We start from the raw sequence: 15,111 nt of genomic DNA, 5'->3' as shown, positions 1-15,111 counted from the left end.
TGTTATTTCCATATGTTGTGAGGGTAAAATATAGCATAAATCCGACTCTCAGGTCCATTTGGCCGCATCCAGACTGGCTTCGCTGAAAACTGATGAAATCTGCCCCGGGTCCGGAGATGTTTCGTGACCTCCTCCGTCCAGACAAGATTGTTCTGCTGTAATATAGGTGTCGTTGTATAATAATTTACGTACAAGGAGACTTGGTATCGACCCTTTGGCGGAATTCTGTTTGGTTCGTCTGTACAGGTGTTATTAGTGCGACCAGATTTGGCACCTCAAGGAGGATATTGGTAAAAACCGTATCACACAACGAGGACAATAACTTTACCGGTCAACAATGTACGTAAATCAGCTGTGTTCAATCGAGCGTGACACAATCGATGTCAGCCATCAATCTGCGGCTTGATAAAACCCGCGTTTTCGGGTTGACAGCAACACAATGCGATCCATTCGATATCACCATCGACCCTCCTATTTTAATATAGGGTTACCATGAGGCCTCCTTTAGGGGAGCATATGTCCTCCATTTCCCAGATATGTCACCCAATTCACCCAAATGTACTCTCTTTCTGTCAGTTTGTCCTCCTTGTTAGCTCAACATCTCCAAAAAAGCACCACGAGTAACGCAAAATGTGGGCCTAGATTACAAAAGTCGGGTACGAGGCCAAATCGGAAAAATGACGCTATGATGGTATTGTGCAGGCTATTACGTGGATACGGGGGCCTGTGTAAACATGTGAATAGTAAAAGCGATCCAAACTACCGTGAAAAAAGATCGAGCGCATTAGACCATCTCGGGGCCATCTTAGTACAGTCAAATGATCCCATGTCGTATCGAGAATAGCCGGGGCGGTGGTGGTACATCATTCTCACAAGATGTACTTTGGAATGCGTGTGAAATCGTATTCGTCCGCTACTCGACTAAAGCAGAATATAGCTTTGAAGTACTCAAGTAGCTTTAAAAGAAATGTCGTGAAATCGCTTTCTATCCTAATGATAAAGAGTAGGCCCCCCATAAATCTATCGAGCCAAAATGTAGTTTCAAAGCAATCCAGTAATTTGTAAATCTTACGGGTTGAACGGTGTGTTCATTGACTAGAGAGAAGGAGACACGACGGTGCCTGTATAACAAGGCTGTTCTCAAACCGACATTGTCTTCGTTATTATCGGCGAGATATGGCTTTGCAGTGACATTGCGGTCGTTAAAATACATTGATTAAATACGATTTATCCCTCGTATATGGGGATCAATGGGCGAATAATGTATCGATTCAGCAATTCGGCATGCCAAGTACTTAATTTTCTCCGGCCCGCCGACCGAAGGAGTTGCCCGCCCCCTTGTATAACACATATGTAGATGATACAATAGCGACAGCTAGCGGTTGTCAATCATCCATAAAAATACTAACCAGTAATACAGCCCTCAAGGAAAACAACAATCCGGGGAGATACGTCAAGTGTATTTCAGATACATCGTCTGTAGACCTCCAATTGCGGAGAACACTGGAGCAGCTGAAGCACTGTGTTCTGTGTAGGTCACCGAGATAAACCTTGTTTTGCCAACTCGCCGACCGTCCGTGGTATGGGATAGCTGGGTCATTTCTCAAAGGTTCAGTACTCTCCGTATTTTGAGGTTATTGCACAATCTATCTCTAATATGCTGTAATATAGACAGGTCCAGACTTGTCTATTCACTTCCGTAGACTGACCTTTATAACACATTTTACACAATTAAATACACATGTTCAGTTTATTTGAAGTAATAACGGGCAAGCACATTAACTAATCGTCCAGAACAAGGTGTAGAGCTTCTTTCAGATCTTGGCATACTTTCTTGATATCAGAATCTTTTTTTTTGATTTGCGATGTAAAAGCAATACCAGCTTCGCATACATGAGCATATGATTGCGTATAAACCGATATTGAAGTCTTCTGAGAGCATCTTCATTATTCTCCAGTCTACACAATATTATTTTCCTCTTAGTACGTTATGCCTCTCAACCCAACAGAACAGTTGAATTGCTATTCGAAGGTATCTGATACAGACAACTGTAAACTAATTCTTTAAGTTTGTTCATCGTAGCGTAACGACCATTTTTACGAATCCATAACTGTATCATTTGATATCGTTGCTCAGTTAAGGTATAGCAATCCATGTATTGGCATTCGGCAATTTCATTGTCAGATAGCTCAAGTTTTTCACGTGCAAACCTATACCAGTTCATCGGGTCAATCCGATCCATTATGACGTATATATCACTAGCAGTAATCTTGGACATATTCGATCTATAGTGTACAGCGAATAATCATGTAATAAATATTACACGTTATATATTGCCTTGCACTCGGTTCAACTACAATAACAAATAAGGCGATCAACTTACGCAATAATGACGTAATCATATCTCAGCGTTACTGAAACCAAGCAAAGCCGCTCTCGTAATAACTAGAGTAATCAACTATACGCAATCATAATGACGTAATCATTACTGCACATGCTTGAACTGCAATACGCAATCATAATGAAGAATATATACGTATATATCAATTTCTGCAACTTTTTAATTTTGCTCGCACTGTACACGATTTCATGTAGATAAATGTTTTGATTATTAGGCACCCTTCCTTCTCAAAAAATACGCATCATTTATGAGAGTGGGAATCTAAGCGTTGGCCATTACCACGCCAAGAGGTAAGAAGACATATGAAGTTTGGGCCAACATGGGCCTCATAGAAGAGTGCCAAAAAGATCGTCAGCGAGAAAACATGGGTCGAAAAGGATTGCCCTTATGTTGACCGTAAACTTCGATATAAATGTATTTGTATGGGTGTCTAAAGTGCTGGCACCGAATAATTATGTCGTGGTAATCTGGACCCCACAGGGCAACTGACATCCCATCCCGAATTATTATTCAACAGTGAAGAAATACCAATTTTGAATCGTGCGCTTCTTTTAGTTTAGTAGTCTGTGTATAGGCGAGTTCAATATCTTTTGATTACATACCGCACATGGGAAGTCGGACTGAGAGGATACAAAATTTATAGCAATATACACGCAATTATCAATATTATTGACCTAATCAATCATTAATTATACAGTCATTTCACCAGGTCCACGTGGTCGCATCTGAATGGAGACCGGATAGGTCAAAAGTGCTACATTCGGTCAAAGTGGCGAACATACCGCCTGGTTATCAAGTGTTTTTATGTATGATCGACCCCCCACTGTCTAGCGAGACGAGCAGGATTTTGGTGTCTGATTAATAATGTCGTAAGAGTGTGGTAAATCCATTTACAAACTACTTTACACATTTCAAAATCCCAACACCCGAAAAGTAAGTAGCTAAAACGGTTGAAGCGGAGGTAGTCTGAAACACAACGACTCATATAGCACAGATGGACAAATCCTAATCGAGTACATCGGATAGAGTTGCATCCTTGAAATCGTTATTTCCTCAACAAATCGATACAAGAATGGATCTGCATGGGAATAAACCTGAATATGTTCTGATGACACTCGTTATGGAAAGCTAAATTCGCCTGCCCACATCCCCAACAGAACATATTGACAATTAATATCAGCCATATACTACAGAAATACCCATTTACTCGAATGGTACCATGTCTGAAATACTGTAGTGTAGGCGAATCAGCGTCTACTGATCCTGACAGTCACCGTTTAAACAGGTTTTTGCCGGGTCAACTGTGATCGGACACGGTTCATCCGCTACTTGCAGACTTATACGCGCGGGGGGGGTTGAAAAAAAATGGCTCGGATGCTATGTCAGCTCAGGGCGACAATTCGAAGTTTTAAACGATACGGTTGGTACGTAAAGCCTCGTTATTCCCGCGTATTGTGAGGGTAAAACCTTTAAGACAGTTCCACATCGAGCCGATGAAAATGCGTGCCCGAATCGTGGTCAAATCTAGTCAAGCCTAACAGCTCCAGCTATCGTCGCATGATACGGAGGGGGTCGCTAAACTTTTATAAACTAGTAAAAGTAAGTGGCTTCCTAAAGAAGGCTAGCCACATTGATAACTTGGTGCAGTGCGAGTAGACAGAATCGAGTACCCGGAAAAAAGTAGCGGCATTGCTGACGACCTCTGTGTAGTTATGGTGGCTTGTACGTCTCGCACGGTAACCGTCTTTATTGTCCCGCACCGCGACCCGTCAGCTGCTGTGTGCTATTATGTTTACAATTTATCACTCGTAATCACACCGTGTGAAACAAACCTCTGACTTCGTCAAATAAAACACGACATCTTCAAAAGGGTATTAAAATCACCCGATGCTAAAATAAGTCGTACGGTCAAATTACTAATAAGGTATGTCTCCCGGGCGCCCGTCCATGCCCCGTAACTATACGTTTCGGGAGGGTATACCGAAAGCCTCTTTACACTGTGTGATCAGACTAGATGACCTTCACGGTCTTGTCGATCATTCCCATCTAGTACCGAATACTGTGCAAAGTATATTTTCTGTACCACCATCACTCTCGTAAAAAATGGCTCGGATGCTATGTCAGCTCAGGGCGACAATTCGAAGTTTTAAACGATACGGTTGGTACGTAAAGCCTCGTTATTCCCGCGTATTGTGAGGGTAAAACCGATGCTAAAATAAGTCGTCGGAAGGGTATACCGAAAGCCTCTTTGCACTGCGGGTGAACTTATCGCATAGCATTTCACAGCTCTGCGGCGTAATTTAACTGTCTAGCGCTGTGGACGGTCCATTTTGTCTGCTAATTGGGGGTCATAAACGACCGAGTGAAACAAATAGTTTGGGGTATATGCGGATATGATTAGGAAACAACACGCTGAATGACTTGGGAATCTCAACTTGACAAAGGATCGTCGCGACGGGGGACCTGCAAAAACGTCCCAGACACCCTGAATCCCGCTAATGTAGGCGCTGACAGAGCATAATTTTCCCTGCTACGGGTGTAATCTAGATAAAGCATGATTTTTTCCTATATGTCTGTAATCTATATAAAGCATAGTGCTCCCTAGATACCAGGCGTGGTGGATCACGAATCACCAAGTGTTTTTATACATTGAGAAATGATCGAGCTATTTTTATACCCGAGGTAGTCATTCAGAGACATGCAGGCTTATTCGTATAGACCAGGGCCGGCCAACCCGTGGCCCGCGAGAAGGTTTTGAGTGGCCCGCGAGGTAATTTCCGAAATTTCTATATCATCAAAAATGGATTGCACAGATTTTGAGCTTGCAAGACCAACCAAAAATTTGATTAGTCTGGCCGCAATACTTGAGATGTGATGACTAAAATATCAGTTCCAACGCACTGACAGATCCGTCAGCCATTCACATATTGGTACATCTTCGTACACTACAATAAAGCAGAATAATTTGCGATAGATTTATCAAAGGTAAAAATTTTCTACAAGCTTAGCGCAATATGTTGTCACTCGATTTCTTGTTTTTAATATTGCTGCCCTTTTGTGCAAATGGAAGAACACCTAATGTATCAGATTGAGACTAACTATATTCGCGATTACGAGACACAGTGTCGTTCATCATATGCGACCTTGCGTTTGCGCTCGCAGTAAGACCGTCCACCGTTAAACCTAGGCGCGAAATGATTGACGCATGTTGGTCACAGCTTTCGATATCGATATGTCCATGCGCCGAATAGCCCAGTCCTCGCAAACTTAGCCCAGCGATATACAGCAGGCCCGCAATATAGTAATAAAAAGATAGCAAGGTGTCGAAGCGACTTAGAGAACGGTAGTCCTCGAAATCAGACACCCACATGCGCCTAGGCGATGCAAAGAGGGATGCACAGTTCGCATGCACCATGAATGAAAAGTAGAAGAATCTACTCTACTAAACCTTGAGTCGAGGAGCCGTTACTAAGTATTTTGCAATCTGGTATGGCAATTGTAATTTAATGAAGTTTTTTTTATACATATGAGTCATCATTCAAGACGTAACTTCTGGTGCTGAGCTGCGAGTAGCCGACATTTAGTTGACAATTTCACATTCTCACCTAGTTATCAAATCGGCCTTATTTCCTTCCGTAGAAGCTTTCCGAAGCTTTAGTTCATTTTATAGCGAGCTCACGGTCCCCGTAGAATATGTTGTAGTCATTATTTCCATATAAAATACCCTTACACAATCGAGAAAGTAACCTACAGGTTTCTGATAACGGCAACCGCGTACGTAACAACGGCGGTTACCACCTCAAGTTTGGCGACACCTAGTGGTTTGATGGACCCTATTATTTTACGTTGTGCTTGTCAGGTCTCAAGAGCAATAAGGTCAACTGCATCTTCAAAATGACTTCACCTTTTTTCGTACATTATGTGGTTAGGAATATAAATAAAATAATGAAAATTGAAATTACCTGATAGTTTTCAAGTAATTTGAATTACAAATCGAAATTCCGGAAAACGGAAACGAAATCACCCAGCCGTGAAATGACGTCAGGTAGTTGACACAACAAAAGTCCTTGTTATTTCTGTTGGCTGTTAGGTGGGGTTATTGCTTAGATTTGCTGTGGATTTGGGTCTTTGAGTGGGATCATGAAAGCTGTGAAGGAGATAATTCATAGAGTCAGATGTTATGTCGCGTATGGTTGGTCCAATACGCAATATGCCGTACCTACAATGCATTGACATCGCTGCCAAAACCCATCCATATACCGACAGGCGACCGGACGCCTATGGTATATGACTTATAGACAACCAAGACAGAGTCATTTTCTAATGCGAATCACTAACAAGTATCTTGCTTCAATGAAGTATCCGAGATACGCAACACGCAAGAAAACTGACTACTGAACACGGGCAACTCTTGCCGACGGACTGCAGTAGTGCCGTTCATACTTTATTTCCACGCACCAGTGAAATTGTGGTAATGTCAGAGGAACGCACTTCTAAAGCTATACAAAGTGTCCAAAATCCGTAAGTGAAAATGTACTGTGTCAGCTATAGTTTTGTAAGAGTGTAACTAACCGCTTATAGTAGTATTGACTGTGGTATGGTAGTCATCGAAGTATTATTATTGTTTACACTCACGTGCATGTGCAAATAACTGAAATGTGTATGCCTTGAAAAACTTGTAAGTAGAAGTGTACGTAGTCTGAAATAAAAACACTTGAAAATCAATTAAGAAAAAAAGATCTATAAATGCATTAGTTACTATAAAGGGAGTTCATAACCTGCTGACTTCATGACGTATAATGGTTATATATCGCTGACCTCCTATTAATGGAAGAGTTGCTATTACTTTTGAAAATACACTTCTTTTTGTGTACGGTACATGTGCGGTCATGTAATCATGTTAGTTACTTTAGTTATTGAATGAGGAGTGTCAGATATCTGTGACTGAACCTATCAATATTGACCGCTCAGTAAAAGATGAAAACTTATCACTATCATCATAATAGTCGTAAAGTTAGGTAGGATGCAGTTGGCAATCCTTCATTTTTATGATACTTCCGAACAGCATTTGGTATAGGTCTACTGCCTTCGATTCGACTTTGTTATAAAACTCAGTGATATTTTTACTCCTGCTCTAGATTCCTGCAATGATGAAGTTGACGCATTCATTAAAGCAAGACCAGAAACGGCCGAGTCGACCAAGTCTATTGTGACGATTCATCCTCATTCGACTAACGGCATCGTCAAAATTACAAAACTCTATATTTCTCTCCCTGACACAGTAGTACTGTCCTTGTTATTGACACATTCAGTCTTTCACAGAACTGTTACAACTCGACGGCGAGTTGGACTGGAGCAATCGCTGCAAGTAATGACTGACTGAGTATAATTAACTGGCTAATAAGTCCGGACACAGTAAGTTTCCTCTTGTGTGTATTGTAGAATGTCGATCAAACAACCCAGACTATATCATACCGTTAAAAAATATGCTGGCATATACTCTAAATGAGAAATTACATTAATTAGAGTCAGATTCAGAGCGGCGTGGAAGCCCTGTTTACGGCACGACCGCTTTCGGAGAGAATGATTTGTGATCCAGGTTCTTCTTGCGTGCGGCGAGGTGACTCGAGCGTAACCAACCATTGATACGGACAAAAATCCACCGTGACATAAGCCGCCCCCGTGGCGAAGCGTAATTGCAAATAGGCAGTTATCGGTGAGCCACAGAAAAAATGAAGGAATGGTGGTTTTTTTGGATTATGAAGACAATCGGGGCATGAATATGCAAGGCAAATGCAATGTATAGAAAGCTGATACAGCGTCAGTAAGCGAAGGCAATGTACAGAAAACGTGCAATATGAGTAGGCAAAAGTTATTTAATTCAAGGCAACACTATTTCGGATGCCACGACGAGTACCAGTTGTGTACAAAACAGTAAGTTTACGAGTGGAAGTCTGGTCTCATGATCCAGAATTTTTTCTTAAAATTAGGGACAGAACTTGCAGTAGCAGGATAGTGACGTATTATCAAAGCGAGTGACATGTGCGGTAAAATTATGGTTTTTTTTTATGCTTCTCAAGGAAACTGAGAACGATTCAAGTCGGGACAGAAAAGAAACATATGACAATAAAAATAAAACAAGTCGGGTAACGCGCGCGCGGAGCGATTCTGGTTCAAGGCGGTCGTTGACGGACGAAGGCGTTGAATCGAGCGGAGGTCGTTTGAATGCTGCGGAGCATTGCGGTGCTGTCGGTACAGAAGCGAGCGGAGTCGATAACGTAGTTGAAATCTTCTCCAACCTCTGTAGCAAGTTTGTTGCCGGATACGGCTGGGGCAAGTTGCAGTTTGCGTCTGCTTGGCATCTTTCGTTGTTGGGTATGGAAATGGATAGGTTTGGAAGGTCGTTCAGACGAAGAGGGCAAGTCAGGCGGAACGACTTGAGCGTACCGCCGAGGTAGGTACTCGTTGATTTTCTCTTTGTACTTTCGAAAGAACTCGGGTTCTTCCGCAAATGTAGTGCGTTGGTTTTTGAGTGACATCTTGGCAGCTTCTTTGTTGTAGGGCGGTTTGACGGTCTCCGTTTTCTTGAGCGGAAACACTTCGTGGCGCATGTTTGTTGTGTGCGGAGGCGCAGCGTCTTCTACGTTGGACAGAGGTTGCGTGTTGGCGTCACAGTCTTCGGAATCATCGAGTTCAGCTTGTGTGTCGGTATCAGAGTTTCCAGAAATGTCGAGTTTGCCATAACCAGGGGCACAGTAAGTCGAACTGTCACTTACAGTAACAGGTATCAGGTCTCTCCGTCCCTGCGGAGGGACATCGTTGTTTGCAGATATGACAGGCCCAGTAGGGACATTGGTACTACTTGGAATGACTGTTCGGAATTGAGCTCTGGGAACAGCCCCGAAGAATTTCATGGTTACATCCCCGAAGAGTTTGATGGTTACAGCAGTATCATGATTAGGGGAGTCGCATGGACTAGGTTTAGGGTTTGGATAATTTATCGGTGCGGGCGCCGGCCCATTAACGGGCCTCTGACCGACACCACTGTGTGGTGTGTCAGACGCAGGCGGGAGGCTTTCGAAAAGCTTGCGAGGATAAGATGTGGGTTCGGTTCGAGCGGAGTGCTTATCGTTAGAATTTACATTTACGGGCTCAAGGACGCACTCAGGTTCGTAGATAAAACTAAAGGTAGGAGCGACTTTATCGCGAGCATGAGAACTGTATTTGTTGTGCGCTAAGGGCACGAGATCAGCATTGAAATTGTCTGTACGACGATGATTTGCGAGTTTATCGCGAGAGCGAGAAGCGAGATCGTTGTGCCTGGTTGGCACATTACGAATATCGGCGGATTGACCGCGAGAACGAGGAATAAGATCAGTGCACGCGTTCGGCACTTTACGAATATCAGCGGATTGACCGCGAGAACGAGGAATGACATCGTTGTGCCCGGTTGGCACACTACGAATATCGGCGGATTGACCGCGAGAACGAGGAATGACATCGTTGTGCCCGGTTGGCACACTACGAATATCGGCGGATTGACCGCGAGAACGAGAAGGTATATCATTGTGCGCATTTGGCACGTAACGAATATCGGCGGATTGACCGCGAGCACGAGAAGGTATATCATTGTGCGCATTTGGCACGAACGAATATCGGCGGATTGACCGCGAGCACGAGAAGGTATATCCTTGTGCGCATTTGGCACGTAACGAATATCGGCGGATTGACCGCGAGCACGAGAAGGTATATCATTGTGCGCATTTGGCACGTAACGAATATCGGCGGATTGACCGCGAGCACGAGAAGGTATATCATTGTGCGCATTTGGCACGTAACAAATATCAGCGGACTGACCGCGAGAACGAGAAGGTATATCACTAGATCTAAGGCCACTCTGGCACTGCTGAGTGCTTTGAGAATATGCGGGAATGACCGGCCTCGAACCGGCAGTGAAACTATGCGAATAGATAGACTGGGAATGACATGGTATTGCTGATGAGGTTAGCTGACGAGTGGTCGGTAACGGTTGGGTTTTTGCCGGCTTAGGAACGAGCCTCTGCCCAGTACTGTTGACTGGTACAGATGCAGGCGTGCACAAGGTAGTGAAAGTCATTGCTTGAGTAGTGGGCGAAGGTAAGGGTTCAGTACTCACGGTAGTGTTTTTGTCAATTAGAGTGTTCGGTTTTTGTGATCCGACAGAGCGTTTCAAGAAGGCTTCTTGTTCTGCGAGTTCCAAGTTCGAGGTAGCTTCGAGGAGCTCCCGTTTGTATTCAAATTCGGCATCGATTGATTCAATTCTAGCTCTTCTCTCTTCTTGTCTCAGAGCAGATTCGGCTCTTCTCTCTTCTTGTCTCAGGGCAGATTCGGCTCTTCTCTGTTCTTGTCTCAGTTTAATCCTTTCGAGTGTCAGCCTAGCGTTTCGGACTGTTGCTGACGTTCCGGACGGCGTGATGGAATGAATACTCAGTGATTTATTGAAAGTTCGAGGTTTAATGCAGTCAAGGGCGACATTTGAAGATGAGTTCATGTTTTCTTCTCGGTAGGCTCGGTAAGCGCGATTTGCATGACGCTGACAGTTAATATCAGTAAATGTATTTCTTGGATACTGTCACGAAGGTAGAGGTCTTTTTCCGCTTTTTCGTACAATCGGTCCAACTCGTCGGTGAGTTGACCGCAAACTTTGTGGAATTCGTCTTTACATTTAGTGACGTGTAGTAGTGATGCATATTGTATGGCGTGTGAGAAAGCGCGCTCGGCTCTATGGTAAGCGGCGCTGGAATTCCGAAGGGCTTCGTCGATATGCTGCTTGCTCAAAACCTGTCGACCGGCGGCTTGCAGTGTTCGATACATATCGATGTCAGTCAGCTCTCGTATTTTTTAACTTATGTCCTTGTTATTGACACATTCAGTCCTTCACAGAACTGTTACAACTCGACGGCGAGTTGGACTGGAGCAATCGCTGCGAGTAATGACTGACTGAGTATAATTAACTGGCTAATAAGTCCGGACACAGTAAGTTTTCTCTTGTGTGTATTGTAGAATGTCGATCAAACAACCCAGACTATATCATACCGTTAAAAAATACGCTGGCATATACTCTAAATGAGAAATTACATTAATTAGAGTCAGATTCAGAGCGGCGTGGAAGCCCTGTTTACCGCACGACCGCTTTCGGAGAGAATGATTTGTGATCCAGGTTGTTCTCAAAGTCACTCATATACTTCGTTTCCATGCTCGGCCGACGGTCGGCCGAAAGGCCATGACGCATGCGTTGTACATGTCGGCCGTGTTTCCATGACCAGGCGTAATCCGACCGTGACTTGGCCGAACTAGGTGGGCGAAGCGTTCGCGATAAAGTTTTTGGCTTGCTTACTCAGTAATAATTTCATAATAATCACAGGATTGCGATAAAATGACTCGGGAGGAATGAGCCGAGATGACTTGTAGCGGTCATTCAATCAAACAACACGCTTTGACCTTGAACACGTAGGCCTAAATCCATCCAATATCTAAAATGGTCATGATGAACAGAAGATAAAATAAAATGGATAAAAGATGAAAATTGGTGGCATATCTTAGTATGTGGGGGATATAGATATTCTATGGGATATCGGGGTCCAATAATTTCGAGCGCAGAATAATAACTTGTCCAGTAGTCTACCGGTACTACTGTTTCGTCGTCATGATCCAGACATGAACTTCCAGTGTCCTGTTGATGATTTGCTTACAAGGGGAATGTGAATAAGATCACCTAGTTTGTGGTCAAAATGTACAGTTTGTGTTGTACCCATGCACCAGAACACAAACCCTCGAATTGTGGCAGCAGCGTACGTGATCAGACCGCGAAGATTTCGGTAGCCTACGGGTAATTCGTAGCAGTACCAGTACTACTTTATTCCATTGCAATCATAATTAAATTCCGGGTTTTTCAACGCGTCCAAGATCCGTCCGGAGTGCAGCCATAGTTAATTTTATACGAAAAGCGTATTGTAAGTAGCGAATACCAATTCGCTAGTCGAGGACACAGCGCAAGTATGGCCGAAGGGCTGAGCCGAAGCTTTCATTCGTCGGCCGACGAGTCGGCCGACGTGGGTGTGCAATCTGTGCATGCGCAACAAAATTCTCTCGTTCGTCGGCCGAGTCTCTCGAAAAGAGGCCCATCGGCCGAGCATGGAAACGAAGTAAATGTTGAGTGACTTTGGTTCTTCTCGCGTGCGGCGAGGTGACTCGAGCGTAACCAACCATTGATACGGACAAAAATCCACCGTGACAAGTACTGTTGATGGATTGGTTATGTTGCATTTATTATTTTCAATACAACTATTCCTTCACGAAGCATTGTAAAATTGAAATCCTTTGAAAGTACTGGTTTGATCGGATGCGCAGACAGGATTTTTCGTTGGCTTTTGTTGCAGAATCCCAGTGGCCAGCAAAGAAAATTTCCGTGTACAGTTTTTCTCAGCTTCCTGAAAAGCGTAATTGTTGTGTTACTGACGGGTAATTATTTGGCACCCGACTCAACATTTCATGTGAATGAGACTCATTCGCTCATGCATCAAACTGGATGTTATAATTATATGACAATATTCCTGTTGATAAGTATAGCGAGACAATCTCCAATACATACTACTGATTGAAATCCTGATAATGCTGTGATGCACTAATAATTCAGTCGTTGCTCGAGGGACCTGTTTACAGCACTTCAACTCTCCCCTGATAGTTTGCATAAGTTGGCAACCTCCATCCTCTCAACTGTAATTGATAATACCAAGATTAATAACTGGAAGGAGGTTCTCCACCAAATTACACATACCGGTGTATTTCATTTGGTCTAGACAAGCGGCTTAAGCTGAACAAGCTAGGCTGATCATACTATATATCACTAACATCCTTAGGTTAGTCATCAATAATCATACTCAAACGACCCCTCGTTTTCGGAGCAGCAAGCAGTTCCACTGATATGGGATCGAGCACATCAACACTTGAAACGTGTCCTCGTTTCAACATTACTTTCGTAAGTGAGAGGAAAAAGCATACTTGCATTCGACATCTGAGTACTCGGACTCGCCTGGTGAATCCATTACAAGCGAAACCTCCGCCATAACTAACTAAAATAAGCGCCCTGCTACTGCAAGACCGCCAACCCTATAGCATACATCTTCAGCGGCCAGAAGAGATGTCAACTACATGACGTCACAATGAACATTCCGCTTTTTCTGCAAACATACCAATATTGGGACTTTTGGTCCAAATTACGGCAATTTCCGATTAGTTTGAAATACGGAAAGTCGGCAATTTCGGTATGAAAAAAAATTCTGAACATGATTCCGCAAAGTTGTCTATGAAGATGCAGTTGACCTTTAATGTAATTGAAATTGTAATTGAGCAAAATTTTTGTCAAATTATAATTACACAAAATAAAAATGCTTCAATTACAATTACATTGAAAAATGTAATAATGACATTCAGCTCAATTACAAATGATCCAACTCTGATAAGCACATCACTGAAATAATTAAAACTGGAGTGGTCAATGTGAAATCCAACTCGTGATCCGAATTATGTCAATCTCGTTTAGGATTTCTGTTATGTTAAGTAGTTGAAACCTTTCAAACTACGTGGGCTTAGAGATCTGGCCGTCGCGCCAGAAATTGAACATTGTAGAACGCCCTGCGCCCTCTCGCGGTTCATACACCCTGTAATATATAACATGCCATTATATCACATTGTACCACGCTGTATATCACGTGACCACGTTCTTCTTCGTGTATCGCGCAGAGATGAGCATGGATTAGAATTAGGATTTTAAAAAACAGGATTTGTGAAATTTTGGCGGATTTGGATTGGATTAGGATTAAAGATTTTTTTCTGAACGGATTAGGATTGGATTTACCTATTTTCTGGGAGATCGATATGTCGTGTGGCGAATGGCAACAAACTTTATTCAGATCAGTTATTAATCTACTTATGGTTACTAAGTTATCTTGAATCAAGGGAATTGTTGGCAGTGAAAGAAAATTTTGCAATTCCTCCCTTGCATAAATTAGCATTTTTCTGAATTTCCAGTTAGAATCGGATTAGGATTGGACATGGACTTGAATATGAAAACGTTATGGATTAGGATTTGCAGGTTCGGATTTGATTAGGACATAGAAATTTCAAATCCGCTCATCTCTGGTATCGCGCCATATATATACGCGCACATTCAGATATCCCACATGGGACTCATACGCTATACTACTGTTCATATTCATTCGACCAATACATCTATCTGAGGCAATTGTCGTCGCATGCATCGTTGAGCTGCGGTCGTTGCCCCGAATACTTCAATGACTTCTTTACCTCGGAATCAAAAGCGCACAAGTACAACACACGCGCGTCCACGTCGTCCAAATATCATATGATCGACCGAAAAGATCATCGCTCTATCAAATATGCCGGACCTGATGTGTGGAACAGTATCCCGCCGGCCATCCGACAGTCGACGAGCATGTCCACATTCAAGTCGAAATACAAGCAATTACTACTAAATAAATACAGTCCATCCTCCAGATTACCGGACCACGACTGACCTATCGATCTCGCTTCCCATGACATGCCGCCCTATTTCTTGTCGCTTCTTTTTCTATACTATCTTCTTTACTTTCATTCAGTGTGCATACCTCCTCTTTACATCGCCTAGGCCAAGGTGGGTGTCAGATTCCAT

General features: G+C 43.1%; 1 long non-coding RNA gene across 1 annotated transcript in view; it reads left to right on the top strand.

Annotated features, from left to right (window-relative positions):
- Nucleotides 1-15,111, top strand: part of LOC145456345 (uncharacterized) — a 126,389-nt gene that overhangs the window by 97,169 nt on the left and 14,109 nt on the right. The window lies entirely within an intron of this gene.

The sequence above is a fragment of the Botryllus schlosseri genome, chromosome 2 (assembly GCF_051294905.1).
Source record: "Botryllus schlosseri isolate E-star chromosome 2, Bs_hap1, whole genome shotgun sequence".
Taxonomy (NCBI): Eukaryota; Metazoa; Chordata; class Ascidiacea; order Stolidobranchia; family Styelidae; genus Botryllus; species Botryllus schlosseri.
This window is presented reverse-complemented; position numbering and strand designations above follow the sequence as displayed.